At 43.7% G+C, this 22,986-nt stretch overlaps 1 protein-coding gene across 1 annotated transcript in view; it reads right to left on the reverse strand.

Annotated features, from left to right (window-relative positions):
• LARGE1 (LARGE xylosyl- and glucuronyltransferase 1) overlaps positions 1–22,986 on the reverse strand; it is a 434,916-nt gene that overhangs the window by 370,827 nt on the left and 41,103 nt on the right. The gene's annotated exons all lie outside the window — the stretch shown is intronic.

Consider the following 22,986-nt stretch of genomic DNA (forward strand, 5'->3'; position numbering starts at 1 on the left):
AACCGAGAGCGAGATCCTGGATTCTGTGCCAATAACCCACTGCTGCAAATCTCTCATTTCTAATTACTAAGCAAGCTGCAAGACACATACCCAGAGTGCCAGCCAGTTAGGAAGTCACGCCAGCTGGGCACAACCACCCAACCTATTCACATTGTCAATGGAATTAAAACTGTAGGCATATCAGCAAAGCCGCGCCAAGAGCAACCGCACTTATACGGACATTGTGCTGCTAAATCTGGCAGGAGAAGCCCATGGTTTACTCTCACGTTGTAACCAATATGGAGATTTCCTATTACGAGACGGTCAGATGCCACAAGACTGAAGCCCTGAATTCATATAATTGGAGCTAAAAATTATTTTTGCCCTTGGGTTTATTCAATATTTTAGCATCATTTTCCTTCTACAGCCTCTACATTGGACTCTTTGCAGTGTGAGTCAACTAAGAATCCATCAGTGAGCTCCTTCGCTTGTGTCTGTCGTTTTGTAGCGGATTTATGACTACAGAGCGCTTCGAAGTTGAATGTGCAGCGAAACAAACTTTTTATCGAGACCCAGCTGCAAAAATAAAAGGAATCTATCAGCAGGTTTTTGCAGCATGATGTCGGGGATGAGACCCTGATTCCAACGATGTGTCACTTGCTGATGTGCTCGCTGTACTATTGATGCAATCCCTTTTTTTCTCCGCTGCAGTTCCAGCAGTTTTTGGGAATGCTGAACTTGTTATAGCCCTGCCCACAGCTCTGATTGGCTGCTTTCTGTGTACTAGGTATATCATTGGTGGGGGCGTGGCTGGACTAGAAGGCACGAGGCACCTAGTCCTGGAGTGATAATCTCCTGCTGATAAAACACTGATTTTATTGAAACAGCAAAGTATAACTCGGTAAGAGACACATTGCTAGAATCAGGGTCTCTGCATCTGCATCATGAAGCCCTCAGATTACACATCAAAAAGTGCTGACAGATTCCCCTTAAGTACAAAAAAAAGTCCCCCAAAATGGAAAACTCCTTTAAACATGGGAGAGTCTGAGCTTACTTATATGTAGGCATGTGAGTGACCGGATGACCAGAAGACTCCAAAATGGCTGTCTATAGTTGGCACTTTGTAACTCCAGTTCTAGAAGGGAGAGCAACTCGAGGAGGAAAATTAGGATGAGTCTGAAACAGCCTCTTGTAAATCAGAGATGTGAAAAGTTTTGTGACCAAAGAAAAGTTGAACCCTTGTTCTAACGGGTAAGGGTGATCCCAAGCATGAAGATATCACAGAACGCACCCATGGAGGAGGCCACGCTTTCGTCTATTCCATCCCCTTTGACTTTCTTTTCTATGGGAACTGTATTGTTCAATCAGGAGGTTGGGAACCGGCCCAAGAGTCACAAAGATGAGTTGGATAAGGACACAACCACTCAGCACTTCTGGCAAAATTCAACACCAAAATTTGCCACCGGACAGGATTTACTTCTGGCTGCATGATGTCCACTTTTGGAGGTCATTTAGTTAGGACAATTGGACATGGTGACACTCTACTTTTGGTCATGAGCGTAGGTTGGGGGTGGAAGCAACACTTCTGTTCTGGATAGCAAAATTTGCCACTGGATGGAAGTTACTTCTGGCTGCTTGATGGCCACTTTTGGAGGCCATGTACTTAGGACAATTGGACATGGTGACACTCTACTTTTGGACGTGAGCGTAGATTGAGGGTGGAAACAACACTCCTGTCCTGGGTGACAAAATTTGCCTCCGGATGGAAGTTGCTTCTGGCTGCTTGATGGCCACTTTTGGTGGCCATGTACTTAGGACAATTGGACATGGTGACACACTACTTTTGGTCATGAGCGTAGGTTGGGGTGAAAACAACAGTTCTGTCCTAGGTGTCAATTTGCCACTGGATGGAAGTTATTTCTGGCTGCTTGATGGCCACTTTTGGAGGCCATGTAGTTAGGACAATTGGACATGGTGACATTCTACTTTTGGTCATGAGCATAGGTTGCGGGTGAAAACAACACTTCTGTCCTGGGTGTCAAATTTGCCACCGGATGGAAGTTACTTCTGGCTGCTTGATGGTCACTTTTGGAGGCCATGTAGTTAGAACAATAGGACATGGTGACACTCTACTTTTGGTCATGAGCGTAGGTTTGGGGTGGTAACAACGCTTCTGTCCTGGGTGACAAGTTGCCACCGGATGGAAGTTACTTCTGGCTGCTTGATTGTCACTTTTGGAGGCCATGTACTTAGGACAATTGGACATGGTGATGCTCTACTTTTGGTCATGAGCGTAGGTTTGGGGTGGTAACAACACTTCTGTCCTGGGTGACAATTTGCCACCGGATGGAAGTTACTTCTGGCTGCTTGATGGTCACTTTTGGAGGCCATGTAGTTAGGACAATTGGACATGGTGACGCTCTACTTTTGGTCATGAGCGTAGGTTGGGGGTGGAAACAACACCTGGCCTGGATGGCAAAATTAGCCACCGGATAGAAGTCACTTCTGGCTCTTTGGAAGATGCTTAGTTAGGGCAATAAGGCAGATAGTCCTAGTGTCCCTTTCCCTCTAGGCCCCCACAGTTTCAAGGGTCCTGAAGACGAGTTGGAGGGGGAACACCCACTAAGAACTTTTGTCATGGGTGACAAAATCCAGCGGCAAAATACACCACAGGATTGGACTTACTTTTTTGGAAGCCAAAGTTTCGGCAAACGGGGCCAATTTCCCTTGCGTCACTTTCCCTTTAAGTCCGCAGCTTTTTATACTGAACAGAACATTGCGGGAGGATAAATACCGCGGATTAATTGTAGCATATTTTTTTGTCAACATCCTTTCCAAGCCTCCATACATCACGCTGAAACTGCAAATGATTAGCAACGCGATCAAAGCTCTGCCAAAAACGCGACTCTCCAGACCTCGCTCCTCACGGTATTTCATCATCTGTCACTTCATACAAGGGGGAAAGTTTTGACGCAGCCTGTGATCTGTTATTTGTTTTTTTTTCCTGGCGAGGCACGATCGAAAGCTTTATGGCTTCTGGAGTAAAAAAAAAAGAGCCACTCGGCATTTTCTTCTGGTCTGCTTCCTCTGAATGTTAAGTGGTAATTATTCTTTCCCGTTATTTCTTTAAACTAATTATGATGCCACCATTAGACAAACACAATAACGTCCGGATGAGCGCTCTGCTGCCGTGGATTGTGGCGCCTCGATGAGCATGTTCATTTAAAGAGACCACTAAACTTTGTATAAAGTTCCTAAGAGCCCCTCAGAGGTGGGGCTTACAGGGATTTGAATAAAAAGGGGCGTTTCTTTACATTTAAGGGTTGTATCTGGGTGGAGCTTAATTCTTTATTCCTCCTTGTAGGAAGGAACCTCTGTTATACTAATTCATGAAGACTAGACTAATTTTCCCAGGAGATTCAATTTGAGATAAATTGATTCACGGCGAATCAAAACTATTCCAATTACCCTGCAGAAATTTTTATAACACTATTCTCTTTTTCCTCACACACTTTTTTGCTGTCGCGTACGATCTGTAATGTTTATTTAGTGTTTTAAGCCTTTTTCTTTTGATGAGCTGTGACGTCCTCCCACTATCCAGATTCACCATAAACTGGCTGCTGCATTCCCAGCCTCTGCTTTTTTACTGCCTCCTGATCCTTCTCTGGGTGATGCAATGTTATACAATGTGCACAACTTATCGTAAATTGTTTGAACTTGTCGGGTGAATTCCATTAAAAGAGATATGACATATTGGAGGGCTAGGAGGTATGGAGTGGTGGGTAACTGGGTGACTAAACAAAGTCTACCCAGATATAATAGTAGATGTTTTGCATTACATTTAATTTTTACTTTAGTAAAAAAAAAAAAAAACGAAATAAATATATAATGAGAAACCCATTAAGACACAAGGAGAAAAGTTTCTGACAGTTGTCAGAGGGATAATTAGTATTATCGGAATGTCAAATGTCATTTACTTAAGATGAAGTTGAGCTAATTATAGACCCGAGTCTGTTGTTATTCCTCAGCTCCTCTGCTCCCACAGTTTACATTGAGATATTCTCATTTGTCAGGTAATTAATCAATCTATTTAACCATTTGGAGGTAATATGTTATTCACCTTTATGCTTCTCAGCCCCAGGGACTGTCACCCCACATTATTAAAATGAACGTCTACCATAATTGTCTGAATAGGTGATATAGAGTTATAGAACATATAATTCTGTCCGCCTGCAGTAACCATTTGGGGAATTAGCTTATTGCACACTTTGCACTGACCTCAACAATGTCCTTGGTTACAGTAAGCTTGTAAACTTCCTTTTGTTGTGATTGCAGACATCCAGAAAGTCTCGTTAAATTCTTCCAATGCAGGCGATTGCTAGTTCTGCATCAGGAATAATTAAGCTCCGAGCAGCTATAAAGTGGATATGGGAGTTTTTGTGGAGAGTTAACAGTGGTAGTGGTAAAAGCAATAGCATTAGTAGCACAATGTTGAGAACAGGCATGAGCGCTGATCCCATCACTGTTCCTAAAGGAGGCTGTGCTGATAAACTAATAACAGCTGGTTTAGTAAACTGATTGTGCATATATTATTGGATGGGGTAGTTAATAGGAAAAGGACAAACTTCCCTTTGCTGTGATTGCAGACATCCAGAAAGTCTCGTTAAACTCTTCCAATGCAGGCGATTGCTAGTTCTGCATCAGGAATAATTAAGCTACGAGCAGCTATAAAGTGGATATGGGAGTTTTTGTGGAGAGTTAACAATGGTAGTGGTAAAATCAATAACATTAGTAGCACAATGTTGAGAAAAGGCATGAGCGCTGATTCCATCACTGTTCCTAAAGGAGGCTGTGCTGATAAACTAATAACAGCTGGTCTAGTAAACTGATTGTGCATATATTATTGGATGGGGTAGTTAATAGGAAAAGGACAAACTTCCCTTTGCTGTGATGGCAGACATCCAGAAAGTCTCATTAAACTCTTCCAATGCAGGTGATTGTTAGTTCTGCATCAGGAATTATTAAGCTACGAGCAGCTATAAAGAGGATATGAGAGTTTTTGTGGAGAGTTAACAGTGGTAGTGGTAAAAGCAATAACATTAGTAGCACAATGTTGAGAACAGGCATGAGTGCTGATCCCATCACTGTTCCTAAAGGAGGCTGTGCTGATAAACTAATAACAGTTGGTCTGGTAAACTGAATGCGTATATACTATTGGATGGGGTAGTTAACAGAAAAAGGATAAACGTAAAATCCATAATCTGGTCATATTTCCATAATTATTTTCAAAATTATAAATGGGATTGAGTGAGGTTAGTCTGGAACCCATTAAAGGACCCAGAAGTTAGTATCCATACAGTTCCTATGAGCATGCATGCTATAAAGATATTATAGAAGATTTTGTGGAGAATGTTAATAGAACAATAATAAAAATGATGAGAACAGGCATGGATATGGCTCCCATCACTGTTCTGATAGGAGGCTCTAAGGGTCACTTCCGTCTGTCCTTCTGTCTGTCTGTCACGGATATTCATTGGTCGCGGCCTCTGTCTGTCATGGAAATCCAAGACGCTGATTGATCGCTGCAAAACACCCATGACCATGCTGTGTATGCAGCATCAATTGTAAAAAGATCTAATGTTACAAATAATAATAATAAAAAAAAAAGGTTATTCTCACACTCCGACGTCGCGCTGTCCTCGGCAGTGCAAGCGGCAGGTTCCGGTGCCAAGGATGCTATGCGAGAAGGACCTTCCATGACGTCACGGTCATGTGACCGCGACGTCATCACAGGTCATGCGCTCATACCAACCCTGGGACCGGAAGCTGCCGCGTGCACCGCACACAGGCGCCAGGACTTCAAGGGGCCTTCGGAAGGTGAGTATATGTTTATTTTTTATTTTAAGTCTTTTTTAACCACGCATACAGTGCCCACATTGCTATATACTACGTGGGCTGTGTTACATACTGCGTGGGCTGTGTTATATACTACATGGCTGCTATATACTATGTGGGCAGTGTTATATACTATGTGGGCAATGTTATATACTGCGTGGGCTGCGTTATATACTACATGGCTGCTATATACTACGTGGGCAGTGTTATATACTGTGTGGGCTGCGTTATATAATACATGGCTGCTATATACTACGTGGGCAGTGTTATATACTATGTGGGCAGTGTTATATACTGTGTGGGCTGCGTTATATACTTCATGGCTGCAATATACTACGTGGCCAGTGTTATATACTATGTGGGCTGTTTTATATACTGCGTGGGCTGTGTTATATACTGTTTGGGCTATGTTATATACTGCGTGGCCACTGTTATATACTGCGTGGCCTGTATTAACGCATCGGGTATTCAAGAATATGTCGTGGCCTGTGCTATATACTATGTGGCTGCTATATACATACATATTCTACATGCGTTAGAATCGGGCCACCATCTAGTTTACTAATAAATGGGAGCGTAGGATACTGAATGGGGTCATTACCAGGAAAAAGTCATATTTCCAAAATTACTTAAAGATTATATATGGGATTGAGTTGAGTTAGACTGAAACCCTTTAAGGGACCCATAACTAGTATCCTCACAATTCTTATAAGGATTCAAAGCTGTATGCAAAGTACTGTTGAACATCTTTTTACCGACTAATGCATGTTGATTTTAAGAGACCATCCTGACACACTTCCCAGCGCAATCTAGGAATGAGCGTGGTGAGATCCGAGGGCAAGCTGGGTGGTGCACATGCTTTGTCAAGCATCTAATGCCTAGTAAGTAATGAGCACCAGTTCTATTCTACCCCTTGGGCACCACGAACGATACTTGAGCATCTCTCAATTGTTTCTACAACTGTTCTACCCAAGGTCCCACAGGATCACCGCACTCCCGATGGCAGATCGGACAGGACATTACGACCTAGACAATCCTTTTAAAAGAGTCTTATCTGCTGCAATATACTTTTTTTTAAACCCAATTAGTGCCGACATCTTGTATTTTCTGCTGTCTACAGGTGACACGTGCTAAGTGTATTTGTGCCTATTTCTAGAAGCCATTGCGCTAAGAGCACATGAAGCATACAGGAGAGTCATTCGCTTCTGAAAGAGCACTTTCTGTCATGGTGACCTCGCCCAAATGCAAAGAACTCAGACATCCATTTTTCAGTGAGTAAAATAACTTCCTTTGTTTCAATACTTAAATCCATAGTGTACGGCACCCTTAGAAATATCACTAACACAATTTAGAACTTACGTTGCTTGTTTACACCCACCTTGGGTTTTATGCCAAGACTCGCAGCATTCGATGATCTGACGATTACAGGAGAACAAAAAAGAGGTCAAACTCTTCACTAGGGACAAGGAGTTCTGAAAAATCTACAGAGATAGAATGGACTATCAGATCATGCGAAGCTCAAAGTTGAACCAGTTTAAAGACTCTGCATGAAAACAGCTGATCTTCACATATATAAAAAGCATCAAGTTGGCAATGAATACTGGATATCAAAATTCAGGTCTCCTACGGAGGCTGAATTTTAGTGTCAATATTATGGCTGCAAGAGCTGGATCCCCAATCACATGAGGACTATGACAAAATTAACTTTCGGTCCCGTAATGGGATCCAACCTAACCTCACTAAATACCAGTTATGATATTGACAAATATTATAGGAATATGAACAGGCTAGGAAATGTTATAGTAAAAAACATTATTTTTATCAGTTCCTTTTCCAATTCATTCCCTTAAAAAGTAGCATACACACTCCAAACTTCCAATGCTTTCTTATTATGAAGTACCTGTGGGTACCGTAATGGGTTACATGCTAACCCCATTCAATATTAGTTACTTAAGACCTTAAACAATTTTGAAATATGACCATATAACGGATGTCTATGGTCTAATATTCATCTTTAATTAGGTCCATTTTCCACTAATTCTCCTATAAAGTAGCATATATACAACAAATCAACTAAACCAGTCATTATTGGTTAATCAGAAGACCCTGCTTGAAATTTTTCAGAAAAAGGGAAGAAAGCAGTCACATTTCATTCTTTAGTGATCTAAGCACCTAAATATTATTCTTGGTCAACAGAACACCCACCAGTGTGAACAGGGGTTGAACAGTCAATGGCAATCGGGTTTCGTGTGATCAATATGAATGCTGTTTTTTGTATGGCAAGTGAAGGTGTGCTCCATTTTGACGTTTTGGGAGGTCATTTTCCTCACTACTTAAAGAGATATCACGACAGATGGAAATCTCTTAAAGTGGCAGAATCAGCAGTGTTAATTGAAATCGTCAGCTGTGCTATTACCTAATACCTACAGTACGCTCCCTGCAATATTCTCTACAAGTATAAAGCTTTACTAATAGGAACAAAGGTATCTATGACAATAATGAAAATGGAAAAAAAGCCGGATTAAAGTCTTTTTATAATTCTGGTTTTATAGCTTCTCAAGGGCAACAATAGCAGCATTAAGTGGAGGTTGATCAACAGCTGAAATGCACAGAAACGACATATACAATAATAACACAGAATATGCAACTATCCGCCCTCAGAATGTGACCCCAGTATCATTATTCTATTGGTGAGGTCAGAAATGGAAAAACAGCTGCAACAGGTGTCAAAGGGTTCACGAGATTAGAAAAACATGACGGATTTTTTTTTTACCAAAAGGAGCTGTTACTCATGGTGAAAAACAATGTAACTTCACCAGCAGAATAGTGAGTACAGCTCTGGGGTATAATACAGGATGAAACTCAGGATCAGTAATGTAATGTATGTACACAGTGACTGCACCAGCAGAATAGTGAGTGCAGCTCTGGAGGATAATACAGGATGTAACTCTGGATCAGTAATGTAATGTATGTACACAGTGACTGCACCAGCAGAATAGTGAGTGCAGCTCTGGGGTATAATACAGGAGGGAACCCAGGATCAGTAATGTATGCACACAGTGACTGCACCAGCAGAATAGTGAGTACAGCTCTGGAGTATTATACAGGAGGTAACTCAGGATCAGTAATGTAATGTATGTACACAGTGACTGCACCAGCAGAATAGTGAGTGCAGCTCTGTAGTATAATACAGGATGTAACTCAGGATCAGTAATGTAATGTATGTACACAGTGACTGCACCAGCAGAATAGTGAGTGCAGCTCTGAGGTATAATACAGGATGTAACTCAGGATCAGTAATGTAATGTATGTACACAGTGACTGCACCAGCAAAATAGTGAGTGCAGCTCTGGGGTATAATGTAATGTATGTACACAGTGACTGCACCAGCAGAATAGTGAGTGCAGTTCTGGGGTATAATACAGGATGTAACTCAGGATCAGTAATGTAATGTATGTACACAGTGACTGCACCAGCAGAATAGTGAGTGCAGCTCTGGAGTATAATACAGGATGTAACTCAGGATCAGTAATGTAATGTATGTACACAGTGACTGCACCAGCAGAATAGTGAGTGCAGCTCTGGGGTATAATACAGGATGTAACTCAGGATCAGTAATGTAATGTATGTACACAGTGACTGCACCAGCAGAATAGTGAGTGCAGCTCTTGTAACATGTTTGCTTCATAATAAAATTGTGATGTAAATTACTGCAGTTATCCACGTTGGTCATTGTAAGATGCTTTCCCAACAAGAACCTGATCACAGACTTTTCTGACAGTGTTCCCATCCCCTGCGCTGCCCCCAGAGGGTATATGAAATATTACCGTTTTCAGTCCTTCAGAGTGACAACTCCCGCTCTATGTCTATCAGGTAAAGGTTCTCAATAAAGGAATATTCTATTATTTTGTTTTCTTAACCGATCACATTATGTTTGTTTTTAGGAATTGCCCTTTAATTTGTAATAATTAGCCGAAGTCATTCTCAGAATCGTCACATCTCGCACCCAGAAGGGCACAAAGATGACATTTCTGGCTCACGATTTGCCAAGGTGGCGGAGGGCAACGTCTGAACGGCGGGAGAAGAAAGCCTAAATGTTGAAGGAGGCAGAACAAAGACAGATAAGTAGACAAGAGAAAAGTGAATTTACCCTGACGTTACATAACAAACACAGCATGACAGCGAATCTGTTCCAATCTCATTTACAGCCGCTTGTATAATTGAAGGTGACAGCAGAGGTCAAAACAAAGCAAACAGGGGTGATAAAACCGAACCGAATCGGCGGAATGACCGACTGTGTCGTTTTATGATCACAGATGATGCACTGGAGGACGGACTGCTAAGTAGCCGATTATTGAGGCTATCGGCCATAAAGCCGGAATGGCAACGGGGACGAATAAAAGAGTGTTCAGCGGCTATCTCCATCCATCAAGTGATAGCAACGCTCCGCATGAAACGACTGCAAGCTCCTGGGATCTCCTCACAGCAAGGGCAAGTCATATACCGCGGCCGGAGGACTACAAGTACAAGAATGGGAAACATACACTGGAGATCTATAGAATATAAAGAAAGTGATTGATACTACCCCCTGTGCACATATAAATACTATAATACTGCCCCTATGTACAAGAATATAACTACTATAATACTGCCCCTATGTACAAGAATATAACTACTATAATACTGCTCCCTATGTACAAGAATATAACTACTATAATACTGCTCCTGTATACAAGAATATAACTACTATAATACTGCTACTATGTACAAAGAATATAACTACTATAATACTGTCCCCTATGTACAAGAATATAACTACTATAATACAGCTCCTATGTACAAGAATATAACTACTATAATACTGCCCCTATGTGCAAGAATATAACTACTATAATACTGCTCCTATGTACAAGAATATAACTACTATAATACTGCCCCTATGTACAAGAATATAACTACTATAATACTGCCCCTATGTGCAAGAATATAACTACTATAATACTGCCCCTATGTACAAGAATATAACTACTATAATACTGCCTCCTATATACAAGAATATAACTACTATAATACTGCTCCTATGTACAAGAATATAACTACTATAATACTGCCCCTATGTACAAGAATATAACTACTATAATACTGCCCCCTATGTACAAGAATATAACTACTATAATACTGCCCCTATGTACAATATAACTACTATAATACTGCCCCTATGTGCAAGAATATAACTACTATAATACTGCCCCTATGTACAAGAATATAACTACTATAATACTGCCTCCTATGTACAAGAATATAACTACTATAATACTGCTCCTATGTACAAGAATATAACTACTATAATACTGCTCCTATGTACAAGAATATAACTACTATAATACTGCTCCTATGTACAAGAATATAACTACTATAATACTGCCCCTATGTACAAGAATATAACTACTATAATACTGCCTCCTATGTACAAGAATATAACTACTATAATACTGCTCCTATGTACAAGAATATAACTACTATAATACTGCTCCTATATGTACAAGAATATAACTACTATAATACTGCTCCTATGTACAAGAATATAACTACTATAATACTGCTCCTATGTACAAGAATATAACTACTATAATACTGCTCCTATGTACAAGAATATAACTACTATAATTCTGCCCCCTGGGGCGGTTCTATATTTGTAACATACGATGATCTGCTCCAGATTATTATACACAGACAGGCTGAGATAATTTAAGTTTCCAGCTCAGTAAATTTTACGATTGTAATTAATAGAGGAGACGGGATTGTGTTTCTTTCTATGGTAATGAGGAGCACTGGGATAATATCGGGGTGTTGGGGGGATAATATTTAAGTGCTGACTTTTGATTAGATTGTCTTACAATGGAGGAATCCTTGGAGCTGCTCCTCGTGGGCGGGGCTTCTGGTAGGAGGAGCCTTTTTTTCTACAAGTAGTGGTGAATACCTTCGATACATAATGTTGTTAATTCCATCCCCCATGCTTTACACTTCTACTCTGCTTGCTGACATTAGCTTTATTTGTTCAGGCATGTATGAAAAAAACACCCCTCCTGTATATTTATTGCTGAGCCCCTCACAAGTGTATTATGACCCTGGGACAGGCACGCCGCGCCGTTTATTACATTTATCTGCTATCTTCGCGATTAATGACGCCGCGGTCTGTCCCGAGAGAGCGAGAACGGCGTAATGATTGATGTAATCGCTGACGGGATGATTCATCGCCCGCTCTTAAGGCCACACAGAGATGTTATTAAAGAGAAGTTGGACACTATAAATATACCCGGTGCGGTAGGAGAAAAACCGCCATCTTTCCTGACTGCTATCAGCTCTATTGAACTGAATTGTGCTCCCGAGCTGCAATACCGCGGACGACCTGTAGTCAGGAGGGGGGCGCTGTTTCTGGAAAAAATGCAACTTTTTTTTTTCTAAATCTGGTCAACCCCTTTAAAACCTTCCCAACTACATAATTTAAAGGGGGGGTTCACGATCACTGCCGATTAACCCCTTAGATGCCACGGCTAATTCCCGACGGCGGCATTTAAGCGGTTAAATCCAAGTAGAACGCCATTTTGGTGCCAATCACCCTCTTTTTCATTGGACGACGCCGTTCTGGCTCCCTTCGCTTTATAAGACGCCATTATTTTCCATCTGCGCCCCAAGAATTGCAGTACATAAAACAAAACAAAAAAGAAAAAAAATAGCTTAAAAAAATGAAAAAGAAAAATATATATATATAATTTAAATCATCTTCAGTTTAAAAATAAATAAACTTAATTAATTAATACAACAATTGATATAAAAACACCCCCCAAAAAATAAATAAATAAATTTAAAAAAAATGAAAAAAATCTATATAAAACTTTAAATCATCGTCAGTTTAAAAATAAATAAAATTAATTAACTAATTAATTAATACAACGATTGATATAACCCCCAAAAAAAAAAAAAAATTTAAAAAAATGAAAAAAATATATATAAAACCTTAAATCATCTTCAGTTTAAAAATAAATAAAATTAATTAACTAATTAATCAATACAACGATTGATATAACCCCCCCCCAAAAAAATAAATAAATAAATTTTAAAAAATGGAAAAAAAATATATAAAACTTTAAATCATCCTAAGTTTAAAAATAAATAAAATTAATTAACTAATTAATTAATACAACTATTGATAAAAAAAAGCCCCCTCCCCCCCCCAAAAAAAAAAAAAAAATTAATAAATTTAAAAAAAAAGTAATAAATACATAAATAAATACATTTCGTAATGGTTTTTTTTTACTATTTAATCACATTTGGGTTTTTTTTTCCTGCTTTTCGGTATATTATATGATCTTTAAAAATTAAATATTGATCTGGAAAAAAACACGTGGCGATGTGTATGGAAAAGTAAAGATAAAGTAGGGATATAAAAAAAAAAAAATGGGGTAAGCAAAGTTTGCACTAATAAAGGTTGGATTAAAAACAGCGCCACTCTTGTCCACAGGTGGTGTCTGGTATTGCAGGTGGACTGAAATGAAATAAATAAAACAAATGGAGCTGTAGTACCAGACACAACCTGTAGTCAGGTGTGGCGCTGTTTAAAAAAAAAATAGCAGCCATGTTTTCGTGATTATCCTTCTTCTATTGCTACGTTGATGGCGACAGATTTTAGGGCTCAGATTTTTCCCAGTGCTGTCAGTGTCGCCCTCGGACCACACACTCACTGTTGGGAGGTTTTTCCAGATGCCATCTTCTCCCCCTGTAGCGCCCTGCTTGGTGGACGGCCTCCTTCTTAGATGAAAGGACGCGGCGGTACATCTGTTCCTTTTTCCGCGGGAACTGGAGACATATGCGCCTGTGAAATATGCATAGGTAAATTGCAGAAGGGAAACAGACGAAAATCCACCGAGGAGCCCGGACCTGGCGCTGACGGCCTCCCGATGACTCACGACTTGTCACATTAGATCAGCTCGCTCGGATGGCGCTGTCTGGCGTAACGGGCACTTGGGACCTAAAGAAGCCGCGGTGCAGAAGTCTGGCACGTTGTACAAGCGCCGCTGCCTCCTCAAACTCCTCTGCAGTTCTTCTCCTTTTCGGTATCCAATGGGGGGGGCTCTTGGTGGGGGGCCACGTCAGTCCTTGCCCCAAGAGTCGCCCAATCCCCGGTCAACCGCCATGATAATCAACAGCAAGGAGATATCAGATCACCCCAGAGGTGATCTATTTTTCTCTGCTCCTCTGTTGCCGAGTAGGTGGTTATATGCATTAACCTGAACAAGCAATACTGCAGTGTAAAGCATGAAGGAGAAAAAATATATTCCCAGAAACCCTAAATCTTACACTCCTGTCATTCTTCTTGTTGTTGACAACCAATATTGAAAGTCTCATAACTTTCTGAGAGCCCTGATGGACACTCTCTCAAGTATGGATAGGGGATGGCAAGTTGTCACACAGATTACCCGGGAAAATATAATGTTGAGTAGAATTAAAAAAAGATGACTCATTTAGAGTTTTTTTATTTAAGGTGGGATTCCGTTTCAAATAGTACCTGCCCCCGGGTGAAAAGTGATGACTTTTTTGCTCTTCATTTATTCCTGATGCCCCCCTGAGTATTTTGTTTTTTGTTTTTTATAAATCCAACATACGGTTCCAAAGATATGAGCCTTTTCGCTTAGAGCTCATTTTTACATTTTTCCTAGGGGGCGTTGCAGCTGAAAGACATGCCCCTGAGGATTCCATGAGACACGCCCCCTTTGTAAAGACTGTAAAAAATATGCACTAAAGATGATATCTCTGGAACCGTATGGCGGATTTTAATAAAACAAAAACTGAAATACTCAGGGAAGAAGCGGGGATATAATAAGAGCAAAAACTGGACGCTGACGGGTCCTATTTTACGGTAGAAATTCTGTTAAAGGTGGAATTCTCCTTTAAGTATCTATAGGCTGGTTGTCATTGAAGTCGGCCGTGGACTGGAAATATATATTCAAGGTCGACGATACAAGTATTTTTCATGCGCGTCACCTCCCGGCCAAGATAAAGTCAGCGGACAGCATCAGTCAAAACAAACACGAATTCAGGACAACGAGGAAATTAATTTGCATGTAATTGAAGATATCTAATGAACGCCGACGCAGGAGGCGCCGATCGTCTCCCTCAGCTTTGTATCTAACATTCTCACTTGTCGTGATTAATCAAAGCAAAATATAAATTCACTAACAAGGGATAATTGTCCTGTACGCAGGCCGAGGTGTCTCCCGTCCCAGCAAGCGCAGAATTAAAGGGATCCTCCGACTTTACGTAAATAAAGCCTAGTCATTTGTCCTGCAACTTTCTTTTACTTTGTATTTCCATTCCTCGTCATTAGATCTCTGCTTGCTGTCAGTGAACAGACATATTCCTTAGCCTTCCGTAAAATCTGGACGGGCTAATGCCATTGGCAGCACAAAGTGCTGATAGTTTGTTACAATGTATCAGGTCACTGAATTAGGCCAGAAAGCACATAAATAATACCGTCATATAGTGCTTTTGTGTGCAAATCAGTACATCATCAACAATACGCAGCCCTAATATCTTATTTTAGGGTCTCTGACAACCTCAATTCCTAAATCCTTGGAACCCCAACTTTATGGCTGTCACTTGGTTTCTCCTTAAAAAAGAAAATTCGCCATTTTTTAAATAAGGTTTTCGTGTTCTATGCATTTTTTTTTTTACATTTTTTTAGCAGTTTTATTTTGTTTCATATCACAACCTTTATTAAAAAATACATCTAGTAATATTGGAATTTTCAAACTGACGACTGGCCTTCTTTAGACTCAAACTTCCAGTCCTTTAGGAAGAGTTTTCAGCAGCCTCCTTATCATCAGAGGCAGGATAAACAGGTAACACCTCTGCACACAGCTGATAACACTACATGCATGATACCACTGTTCTAAGGTGCCATCCGCCCTCTTGGCTCTGCTTCTTCAAGATACCAGTCTGTCTCCATAGTTCTACTATTCCAAGGTGCTGCGCACGCTCTGAGCTCTGCTGCATCATGATACCTGTCTGTCTACACCTCTCATTTGATCGCACTCTCGGCTATGCTGCATCAAAGTGCCGACCTGTTTTTATGGGTCTATTGTTTCAAGGTGCTGTAAGCACTCTCAGCTCTGCTCCACCATAGTACCTATATGTCTACATGGCTCTGCCGTTTCAAGGTGCTAATTGGTCAACACTTTCAGCTCTACTGTACCAAGCTGCCTGACAACTAACCAAGTGCTGCTGTTCCACAGTGCTCTCTGCGCTCTAGGTTTGGCTGCATCTATCTTTTGTCTGTCCACACAGCTTTTTTTTTCAAAAGTAATGTCCGCACTCTCGGTTCTGCTACATCAAGGAACCTGTCCATCTGTCTACACAGCTCTGCAATTCTAAGGTGCTGCCACACACTTTCCTCTACTGTGCCAAGGTGCCTGACTACACGTCACAGTCTGCACACTCCATTCTGCTATTCCAAGGTGCCTGACTACACGTCACAGTCCGCACACTCCATTCTGCTATTCCAAGGTGCCTGACTACACGTCACAGTCCGCACACTCCATTCTGCTATTCCAAGGTGCCTGACTACACGTCACAGTCCGCACACTCCATTCTGCTATTCCAAGGTGCCTGACTACACGTCACAGTCCGCACACTACATTCTGCTATTCCAAGGTGCCTGACTACACGTCACAGTCCGCACACTCCATTCTGCTATTCCAAGGTGCCTGACTACACGTCACAGTCCGCACACTCCATTCTACTATACCAAGGTGCCTGACTACACGTCACAGTCTGCACACTCCATTCTACTATACCAAGGTGCCTGACTACACGTCACAGTCTGCACACTCCATTCTACTATACCAAGGTGCCTGACTACACGTCACAGTCTGCACACTCCATTCTGCTATTCCAAGGTGCCTGACTACACGTCACAGTCCGCACACTCCATTCTACTATACCAAGGTGCCTGACTACACGTCACAGTCTGCACACTCCATTCTACTATACCAAGGTGCCTGACTACACGTCACAGTCTGCACACTCCATTCTGCTATTCCAAGGTGCCTGACTACACGTCACAGTCTGCACACTCCATTCTACTATACCAAGGTGCCTGACTACACGTCACAGTCTGCACACTCCATTCTACTATACCAAGGTGCCTGACTACACGTCACAGTCTGCACACTCCATTCTGCTATTCCAAGGTGCCTGACTACACGTCACAGTCCGCACACTCCATTCTGCTATTCCAAGGTGCCTGACTACACGTCACAGTCCGCACACTCCATTCTACTATACCAAGGTGCCTGACTACACGTCACAGTCCGCACACTCCATTCTACTATTCCAAGGTGCCTGACTACACGTCACAGTCTGCACACTCCATTCTACTATACCAAGGTGCCTGACTACACGTCACAGTCTGCACACTCCATTCTGCTATTCCAAGGTGCCTGACTACACGTCACAGTCTGCACACTCCATTCTGCTATTCCAAGGTGCCTGACTACACGTCACAGTCTGCACACTCCATTCTGCTATTCCAAGGTGCCTGACTACACGTCACAGTCCGCACACTCCATTCTGCTACTCCAAGGTGCCTGACTACACGTCACAGTCTGCACACTCCATTCTACTATACCAAGGTGCCTGACTACACGTCACAGTCTGCACACTCCATTCTGCTATTCCAAGGTGCCTGACTACACGTCACAGTCTGCACACTCCATTCTGCTATTCCAAGGTGCCTGACTACACGTCACAGTCCGCACACTCCATTCTACTATACCAAGGTGCCTGACTACACGTCACAGTCTGCACACTCCATTCTGCTATTCCAAGGTGCCTGACTACACGTCACAGTCTGCACACTCCATTCTGCTATTCCAAGGTGCCTGACTACACGTCACAGTCCGCACACTCCATTCTGCTATTCCAAGGTGCCTGACTACACGTCACAGTCCGCACACTACATTCTGCTATTCCAAGGTGCCTGACTACACGTCACAGTCCGCACACTCCATTCTGCTATTCCAAGGTGCCTGACTACACGTCACAGTCCGCACACTCCATTCTACTATACCAAGGTGCCTGACTACACGTCACAGTCTGCACACTCCATTCTGCTATTCCAAGGTGCCTGACTACACGTCACAGTCTGCACACTCCATTCTGCTATTCCAAGGTGCCTGACAACACGTCACAGTCCGCACACTCCATTCTGCTATTCCAAGGTGCCTGACTACACGTCACAGTCTGCACACTCCATTCTGCTATTCCAAGGTGCCTGACAACACGTCACAGTCCGCACACTCCATTCTGCTATTCCAAGGTGCCTGACTACACGTCACAGTCTGCACACTCCATTCTGCTATACCAAGGTGCCTGACTACACGTCACAGTCCGCACACTCCACACTGCTATTCCAAGGTGCCTGACTACACGTCACAGTCTGCACACTCCATTCTGCTATACCAAGGTGCCTGACTACACGTCACAGTCCGCACACTCCATTCTGCTATTCCAAGGTGCCTGACTACACGTCACAGTCTGCACACTCCATTCTGCTATTCCAAGGTGCCTGACAACACGTCACAGTCCGCACACTCCATTCTGCTATTCCAAGGTGCCTGACTACACGTCACAGTCTGCACACTCCATTCTACTATACCAAGGTGCCTGACTACACGTCACAGTCTGCACACTCCATTCTGCTATTCCAAGGTGCCTGACAACACGTCACAGTCTGCACACTCCATTCTGCTATTCCAAGGTGCCTGACAACACGTCACAGTCTGCACATGCCATTCTGCTATTCCAAGGTGCCTGACTACACGTCACAGTCTGCACACTCCATTCTGCTATTCCAAGGTGCCTGACTACACGTCACAGTCTGCACACTCCATTCTGCTATTCCAAGGTGCCTGACTACACGTCACAGTCTGCACACTCCATTCTACTATACCAAGGTGCCTGACTACACGTCACAGTCTGCACACTCCATTCTACTATACCAAGGTGCCTGACTACACGTCACAGTCTGCACACTCCATTCTGCTATTCCAAGGTGCCTGACTACACGTCACAGTCTGCACACTCCGTTCTGCTATTCCAAGGTGCCTGACTACACGTCACAGTCTGCACACTCCGTTCTGCTATTCCAAGGTGCCTGACTACACGTCACAGTCTGCACACTCCATTCTGCTACTCCAAGGTGCCTGACTACACGTCACAATCTGCACACTCCATTCTGCTATTCCAAGTTGCCTGACTACACTTCACAGTCTGCACACTCCGTTCTGCTATTCCAAGGTGCCTGACTACACGTCACAATCTGCACACTCCATTCTGCTATTCCAAGGTGCCTGACTACACTTCACAGTCTGCACACTCCATTCTGCTATTCCAAGGTGCCTGACTACACGTCACAGTCTGCACACTCCATTCTGCTACTCCAAGGTGCCTGACTACACGTCACAGTCTGCACACTCCATTCTGCTATTCCAAGGTGCCTGACTACACGTCACAGTCTGCACACTCCATTCTGCTACTCCAAGGTGCCTGACTACACGTCACAGTCTGCACACTCCATTCTGCTATTCCAAGGTGCATGACTACACGTCACAGTCTGCACACTCCATTCTGCTATTCCAAGGTGCCTGACTACACGTCACAGTCTGCACACTCCATTCTGCTACTCCAAGGTGCCTGACTACACGTCACAGTCTGCACAATCCATTCTGCTACTCCAAGGTGCCTGACTACACGTCACAGTCTGCACACTCCATTCTGCTATTCCAAGGTGCCTGACTACAAGTCACAGTCTGCACACTCCGTTCTGCTATTCCAAGGTGCCTGACTACACGTCAGTCTGCACACTCCATTCTGCTATTCCAAGGTGCATGATTACACGTCACAGTCTGCACACTCCATTCTGCTATTCCAAGGTGCCTGACTACACGTCACAGTCTGCACACTCCATTCTGCTACTCCAAGGTGCCTGACTACACGTCACAGTCTGCACAATCCATTCTGCTACTCCAAGGTGCCTGACTACACGTCACAGTCTGCACACTCCATTCTGCTATTCCAAGGTGCCTGACTACACGTCACAGTCTGCACACTCCATTCTGCTATTCCAAGGTGCCTGACTACACGTCACAGTCTGCACACTCCATTCTGCTATTCCAAGGTGCTCGACTACACGTCGCAGTCTGCACACTCCATTCTGCTATTCCAAGGTGCCTGACTACACGTCACAGGCTGCACACTCCATTCTGCTATTCCAAGGTGCCTGACTACACGTCACAGGTTGCACACTCCATTCTGCTACTCCAAGGTGCCTGACTACACGTCACAGGCTGCACACTCCATTCTGCTATTCCAAGGTGCCTGACTACACGTCACAGTCTGCACACTCCATTCTACTATACCAAGGTGCCTGACTACACTTCACAGGCTGCACACTCCATTCTACTATTCCAAGGTGCCTGACTACACGTCACAGTCTGCACACTCCATTCTGCTATTCCAAGGTGCCTGACTACACGTCACAGTCTGCACACTCCATTCTGCTATTCCAAGGTGCCTGACTACACGTCACAGTCCGCACACTCCATTCTGCTATTCCAAGGTGCCTGACTACACGTCACAGTCTGCACACTCCATTCTGCTATTCCAAGGTGCCTGACTACACGTCACAGTCCGCACACTCCATTCTGCTATTCCAAGGTGCCTGACTACACGTCACAGTCCGCACACTCCATTCTGCTATTCCAAGGTGCCTGACTACACGTCACAGTCTGCACACTCCATTCTGCTATTCCAAGGTGCCTGACTACACGTCACAGTCTGCACACTCCATTCTGCTACTCCAAGGTGCTCGACTACACGTCACAGTCTGCACACTCCACACTGCTATTCCAAGGTGCCTGACTACACGTCACAGTCTGCACACTCCATTCTGCTATACCAAGGTGCCTGACTACACGTCACAGTCCGCACACTCCATTCTGCTATTCCAAGGTGCCTGACTACACGTCACAGTCTGCACACTCCATTCTGCTATTCCAAGGTGCCTGACTACACGTCACAGTCCGCACACTCCATTCTGCTATTCCAAGGTGCCTGACTACACGTCACAGTCTGCACACTCCATTCTACTATACCAAGGTGCCTGACTACACGTCACAGTCTGCACACTCCATTCTACTATACCAAGGTGCCTGACTACACGTCACAGTCCGCACACTCCATTCTGCTATTCCAAGGTGCCTGACAACACGTCACAGTCCGCACACTCCATTCTGCTATTCCAAGGTGCCTGACTACACGTCACAGTCTGCACACTCCATTCTGCTATTCCAAGGTGCCTGACAACACGTCACAGTCCGCACACTCCATTCTGCTATTCCAAGGTGCCTGACTACACGTCACAGTCTGCACACTCCATTCTGCTATACCAAGGTGCCTGACTACACGTCACAGTCCGCACACTCCACACTGCTATTCCAAGGTGCCTGACTACACGTCACAGTCTGCACACTCCATTCTGCTATACCAAGGTGCCTGACTACACGTCACAGTCCGCACACTCCATTCTGCTATTCCAAGGTGCCTGACTACACGTCACAGTCTGCACACTCCATTCTGCTATTCCAAGGTGCCTGACAACACGTCACAGTCCGCACACTCCATTCTGCTATTCCAAGGTGCCTGACTACACGTCACAGTCTGCACACTCCATTCTACTATACCAAGGTGCCTGACTACACGTCACAGTCTGCACACTCCATTCTGCTATTCCAAGGTGCCTGACAACACGTCACAGTCTGCACACTCCATTCTGCTATTCCAAGGTGCCTGACAACACGTCACAGTCTGCACATGCCATTCTGCTATTCCAAGGTGCCTGACTACACGTCACAGTCTGCACACTCCATTCTGCTATTCCAAGGTGCCTGACTACACGTCACAGTCTGCACACTCCATTCTACTATACCAAGGTGCCTGACTACACGTCACAGTCTGCACACTCCATTCTGCTATTCCAAGGTGCCTGACTACACGTCACAGTCCGCACACTCCATTCTGCTATTCCAAGGTGCCTGACTACACGTCACAGTCCGCACACTACATTCTGCTATTCCAAGGTGCCTGACTACACGTCACAGTCCGCACACTCCATTCTGCTATTCCAAGGTGCCTGACTACACGTCACAGTCCGCACACTCCATTCTACTATACCAAGGTGCCTGACTACACGTCACAGTCTGCACACTCCATTCTGCTATTCCAAGGTGCCTGACTACACGTCACAGTCTGCACACTCCATTCTGCTATTCCAAGGTGCCTGACTACACGTCACAGTCTGCACACTCCATTCTGCTATTCCAAGGTGCCTGACTACACGTCACAGTCTGCACACTCCATTCTACTATACCAAGGTGCCTGACTATACGTCACAGGCTGCACACTCCATTCTGCTACTCCAAGGTGCCTGACTACACGTCACAGTCTGCACACTCCATTCTGCTATACCAAGGTGCCTGACTACACGTCACAGTCTGCACACTCCACACTGCTATTCCAAGGTGCCTGACTACACGTCACAGTCTGCACACTCCATTCTGCTATTCCAAGGTGCCTGACTACACGTCACAGTCCGCACACTCCATTCTGCTATTCCAAGGTGCCTGACTACACGTCACAGTCTGCACACTCCATTCTGCTATTCCAAGGTGCCTGACTACACGTCACAGTCCGCACACTCCATTCTGCTATTCCAAGGTGCCTGACTACACGTCACAGTCCGCACACTCCATTCTGCTATTCCAAGGTGCCTGACTACACGTCACAGTCTGCACACTCCATTCTGCTATTCCAAGGTGCCTGACTACACGTCACAGTCTGCACACTCCATTCTGCTACTCCAAGGTGCTCGACTACACGTCACAGTCTGCACACTCCACACTGCTATTCCAAGGTGCCTGACTACACGTCACAGTCTGCACACTCCATTCTGCTATACCAAGGTGCCTGACTACACGTCACAGTCCGCACACTCCA

This window comes from Ranitomeya imitator, chromosome 4, assembly GCF_032444005.1.
Source record: "Ranitomeya imitator isolate aRanImi1 chromosome 4, aRanImi1.pri, whole genome shotgun sequence".
NCBI classification, from domain to species: Eukaryota; Metazoa; Chordata; class Amphibia; order Anura; family Dendrobatidae; genus Ranitomeya; species Ranitomeya imitator.